Source organism: Helianthus annuus, chromosome 12, assembly GCF_002127325.2.
Source record: "Helianthus annuus cultivar XRQ/B chromosome 12, HanXRQr2.0-SUNRISE, whole genome shotgun sequence".
Taxonomy (NCBI): Eukaryota; Viridiplantae; Streptophyta; class Magnoliopsida; order Asterales; family Asteraceae; genus Helianthus; species Helianthus annuus.
In genome coordinates this window covers 63,676,139-63,682,138 of record NC_035444.2, presented here as the reverse complement: position 1 = coordinate 63,682,138, position 6,000 = coordinate 63,676,139, and positions in this window count along the sequence as shown.

The window sequence follows — 6,000 nt, the reverse complement described above, 5'->3', positions numbered from 1 at the left end:
CTGGTAATTTCAGTCTGTAGGCCACCTTGCCTATTTTCTCAAGAATTTCAAAAGGTCCAACGTACCGTGGGTTGAGTTTGCCGCGTTTACCAAAACGAACCACACCCTTCCAGGGTGAGACTTTGAGTAATACCCGCTCCCCAACCTGGAGCTCAAGTGGTTTCCTGCCCTTATCGGCGTAGGCCTTCTGACGGTCACGAGCCGCCGCCATGCGTTGTCGTATTTGAGCAATCCGCTCAGTAGTGTCTACCACATGTTCTGGACCAGTGATCTGACTATCCCCCACTTCTGCCCAACAGAGGGGTGACCGGCATTTACGTCCGTACAATGCCTCAAACGGAGCAGCTTTAATGCTGGTGTGGTAGCTGTTATTATACGAGAATTCCACGAGTGGCAGATGCCTTTCCCAGCTGTTGCCAAAGTCGATTACACAAGCGCGAAGCATGTCTTCTAATGTCTGAATAGTTCGCTCGGACTGCCCGTCCGTCTGTGGGTGATACGCTGTGCTCATATCTAAACGTGAGCCAAAAGACTTGTGCATTGCCTGCCACAGTTCCGAAGTAAAACGTGCATCTCGATCAGAGATAATAGAAGTGGGCACCCCGTGCCTCGAAACAACTTCCTTGAGGTATATTTCCGCTAGAGTGGAGAATTTATCTGTTTCTTTGATTGCCAAGAAGTGTGCGGATTTTGTGAGTCGATCCACGATCACCCAGATAGTATCGTTCCCGCGCTGTGATCTGGGTAAGCCAGTAACGAAATCCATGGAAATTTGCTCCCATTTCCATTGTGGTATCTCTGGTTGCTGAAGTAGGCCTGAAGGTTTCTGATATTCTGTCTTGACTCGCGCACAAGTCAAACACTTGCTGACGTAGGTTGCTATGTGGGCCTTCATGCTAGGCCACCAATACGTAGTTTTAATATCGTGGTACATCTTGTCCGAACCAGGGTGTACCGAGTAGCGAGATTTGTGCGCTTCATCCATCACAAGTTCTCGTAAGTCGCCATAGAGTGGGACCCAAATGCGTCCTGTTACATAATAAGCACCGTCTTCCTTCTGTTCTAAGCGTTGCCTTGACCCGCGTAGAGCTTCAGCTCTAACGTTTTCTGGTTTCAGTGCTTCTATCTGAGCAGCTCGTATTTGCGAAGGTAGACTAGAATGTATCGTGAGTTGTAAAGCTCTTACGCGCTTAGGCGTAGTGTCCTTCCGACTCAGGGCGTCTGCCACAACATTGGCCTTGCCCGGGTGATACCTGATAGAGCACTCATAGTCATTCAGCAGTTCGACCCATCGTCGCTGCCGCATATTCAGTTCCTTCTGCTTGAATATGTGTTCTAAACTTCTGTGGTCGGTGTAGATGGCGCACTTGGTTCCGTACAGGTAATGCCGCCATAACTTAAGTGCAAAAACAACAGCTCCCAGCTCTAAATCATGCGTAGTGTAGTTCTTCTCGTGAACTTTAAGTTGTCGTGAGGCGTAAGCTATGACTTTATCTCGTTGCATCAATACACAACCAAGACCTTGAATTGATGCATCACAGTAAACCACAAAATCTTCTGTGCCCTCTGGCAGTGAAAGGATAGGTGCACTACAAAGTCTATCCTTTAGATGCTGAAAAGCTAACTCTTGTGCATTTCCCCAATGATAAACAACGCCTTTCTGTGTTAACAACGTGAGGGGCTGCGCGATCTTAGAAAAATCCTTAATGAATCTCCTGTAATAACCTGCCAATCCCAAAAATTGGCGAATTTCCTTTGGTGTGCGAGGCGCAGGCCAGTTCTTAATAGATTCCACTTTGGATGGATCAACGTGAATCCCATCCTTGTTCACCACATGCCCTAGGAAATGGACTTCACGAAGCCAGAAGTCGCATTTCGAGAATTTTGCGTAAAGCTGTTCCTTCCGAAGGAGTTCCAAAATAAGTCGTAGATGTTGTTCGTGCTCTTCTTTGCTCTTAGAATAGATCAGGATGTCGTCGATGAAGACTATAACAAACTTGTCCAGATACGGTTTGCACACTCGATTCATCAAATCCATAAAAACTGCCGGTGCGTTCGTCAGCCCAAACGGCATGACCAGAAACTCATAGTGCCCATATCGAGTCCTAAAGGCCGTCTTAGAGACATCCTCTTCCCGAACTCTCAGCTGGTGATATCCCGATCTCAGATCGATCTTTGAATAGTAGCTCGACCCCTGCAACTGGTCGAACAAGTCGTCAATACGCGGTAGAGGATAACGATTCTTCACAGTCACTTTGTTGAGTTCGCGATAGTCGATACACATTCTGAAGGTACCATCCTTCTTCTTCACAAATAACACTGGAGCTCCCCAAGGCGATGAGCTAGGACGAATGAAACCCTTATCCAAGAGTTCTTGTAGTTGCGTGGAGAGTTCTTCCAACTCTGATGGCGCTAAACGATAAGGTGCACGGGCTACAGGCGCGGCTCCAGGAGCTAGATCAATCTGAAACTCGACTTGGCGATGGGGCGGAAGACCAGGTAATTCCTCAGGGAATACCTCAGGATAGTCGCGTACAACCGGAAAATCCTCTAGCTTCTTCTCCTTCTCTGTGGTATCAGTAACTAGAGCCAAAATCGCAGTGTGGCCCTTTCGTAAGCATTTCTGAGCCTTAAGAAGAGAGATGATGTTCTCAACAGCACTTCTCTTGTCGCCACGAATCATGAGAGGTTCACTACCTAAACCAGGAATACGAACGATCTTCTCGTTGCAAAGAATCTCTGCTCGGTGTTGGGATAACCAATCCATCCCAATGACAACGTCGAAACTACCCAAGACAATAGGAATAAGATCGATAGAGAAAGTCTGGTTAGCGAGAATAAGCTGGCAACCCTTGACTACGTGAGAGGCTTCCAAACTCTTACCATTAGCTAGCTCTACAGTGTGCTTGTCGCTCAGGGGTGTAGGAATACGCTTAAGCATCTTACTAACTTCTAGTGACACATAACTAGTATCGGCACCCGAATCAAATAAGACTGTAACATAAAAGTCGTCGAGAAGGAACTTACCCGTCACCACGTTGGGATCATTCCTTGCTTCACCTTGGCCAACCACGAACACACGTCCCCTAGCACCATTGTTGTTGTTCCCATTGTTACCATTCCCCTGATTATTGTTGTTGTTCTGGTTCAGTTGGGGACAATCCTTCTTGAAATGACCTTCAGCTCCACACTGAAAACACCCTTTGTTGTTACCCTGCTGCTGTCGCTGGTTCTGCTGAGGTTGCTGACGATTCTGATTGACGGGATATGCGCTCCTGCAATCTTTTGCAACATGACCAGGCTTGTTGCATCGATGACAGTTGCCCCTGGTGCATGGCCCACTGTGGTGTAGGCTACAACGATTGCACTTGGGGTGATTTCCTTTGTATCCACCATGACTTTGACCACCAGACGACTGCTGACTGGGGCTCTTGTGATCGTCCGTCTTTCTCTGCTGAGACTGAGTTTGCACCGAAGTTGAACCCCTGCTTGAAGTTCCATCCCATTTCCGTTTATCCCCACTAGAAGCACCAGAAGTAGTTGCAGCACCTATGCGCTTCGGTAACTTGTTCTGCTCCACCGCTTGGTCAGTGAGACGGTGAGCCAACTGTACAACCTGCTGGATAGTAGTCAAGTTCGCTGAAGTCACATGACTTTGGATCTCTGGCACCAAGCCCTTGAGATAGAGTTCAATTCGCTTGTAGGGAGGATCCACCATAGTAGGACACAACAAGGCAAGCTCATGCGATCTCTTAGTGTATGCCTCAATCTCCGACCCCGACATCTTGAGATTGTAGAACTCATCTTCCAGTTTGTGAATGTCGTCACGACTGCAGTATTCTTCCCTGATCATTTCCTTGAAAGTTTCCCATGGGGTGGCATTGGCAGCAACCAACCCTAACATCTGCACTTGAGCATTCCACCACGTGAGAGCCAAACCCTCGAGAGTACCAGTAGCATACTTCACCCTGCGCGCTTCAGGGCATTCACACATTTCGAACACAGACTCCAGTTTCTCAAACCAGTGTAGGAGACCTACTGCTCCCTCAGTTCCGCTAAAAGTAGTGGGTCGACAGTCCATAAAGGTCTTAAAAGTGCACACCGGTGCCTGAGCATACTGACCTAAGGTAGGTGAAAGAAAAGACAGAGTTTAACACAAAGGTTGGTTCACGAGAGTAGGATCCAAATGATCCTAGAACAATTTCGGACTGCAGGATATACCTCCTGCGTGTGCAGCTGCGAGCGCTGCGGCAACTCGCTCGTTGATCAAAGCCGTCAACTGGGCTTGTGTCATGTTAACGCGTCCAGACATGGTTCTTCATAATAAAAGCAATACGTGTGAGAGAGGTTCGCGAAAGCACGATAGTAGGACAGAGTAAGTACGCATGTGTTCAAACAACAGTAGTTATACTAGTCAAGCATACCATGAGCAATGTACTACGCAACTAACAAGTAGGCCATATACATACATTATATTACCTAGAACGTCGAGCCTTGCATGAGGAGCGAAGTGTCGTTGTGGACCGTTGAGCACTAAACCGGTTATAGTCTGGTTTTAACAAAAACGTTTCTCCTTTATTAAAACCAAGTTCACTATAACCAATGGCTCTGATACCAATCTGTCACACCCCCAAAATCCCACCTGCGGAGTACTACCGCTTGGAGGCGTGACTGACCAGGATCCAGCCACCAATCATACTGAACAAGCATATAAGTAATTATAAAAGTTTAACCAATACGATTGGTGTTCCAAAACAAATAAGTTTAAGTTGTAAGCGGAAGCATAAGTTTAAAGTTGTAACATAAGTTCCAAAAGTTTCAAGTTTAACATAGTCTTGTAGCAATCCCTGTCCCACAACGATCCTCCTCCATGCAAGCTCCCACTGAGTACCTATGGTCCTGCAAAGCATGTAGTAACGAGTCAACAACTAGTTGAGTGAGTTCACGGGTGGGCGTTCGTTTTAGTTGTTTCGAAAACAGTTTACTTTATCTGGCATCCTGCCGTGGGGGTTACCCCATAGTTTTAAAAAACGTGACCAGTTCGTTCCCAGTTACTCCGGCACTCCGGCCGTGGGGGCTACCCCATGTAGTTATCAGGCATTTCGGCCGTGGGGGCTACCCCATGTACATCATCTGGCTCTCCAGCCGTGGGGGCTACCCCATGTGTATACTAGACTCGTTACCGTATCGATTGCTGACTGTAGTCATGTTTATGTGCCCTGAAAACATCAATGTCTATCATCATTGACGTGCCCCAGATCCATTAGTTCACGCCCGTCCTCTGCGGCACGGTGTGAGGCTTGTCAGACCTAAATAGCGCTATCTAACTAATGACCCGCTCGCCATTGGCCCGGCGATTAGTCGATACAAAAAGGAGGGACTTCGTGATAGAGTTTTAGTCTAGTACGTTTATCCGTCCATCCGGACGAGGAATCACATTCCTGAACCACTGACGTCCTGCCCAAGGAGGACGAGGAACCCACGTTCCTTAACCCAGTTCCCAACCCAGGGAATCCCATGCTTTGTAGAGGGTGTGAACTCACCTCGGTTTGCTCGGCAGTTAATCACAGAAAGATCAGTCAAGTCGCAAGTAGTCAATAACGTCCTAACACGGATATCACGTATAATCAGATTCAAACCAAGCAGTGCACGAATGTTCAACACGTATGGCAAACACGTTTAACAGTTCACAGTATCTTTAATCAACAGTAGCACATACGGTTCACAAGTTCAGCCCAACTACTTAGGCCCAAACACATAATAGCAGTTAACACAGAAGCCCATCAGTCTGGCCCATTAACTAAGGCCCAAAAGTGTGGTCTCGAGTCGCAACCGGACTCGCAAGCATGGTCTCGAGTCATGCTGTGTGTTGATCATGGATGGTTGCGAGTCGCAACCGGTGTCGCAACCGTAGTCTCGGTTCATCATGCTAAGGTCTCGAGTCGCAACGGGACTCGTAACCTGTGGTTTCGGCTTGTCCTGCTATGGTTGCGAGTCGCA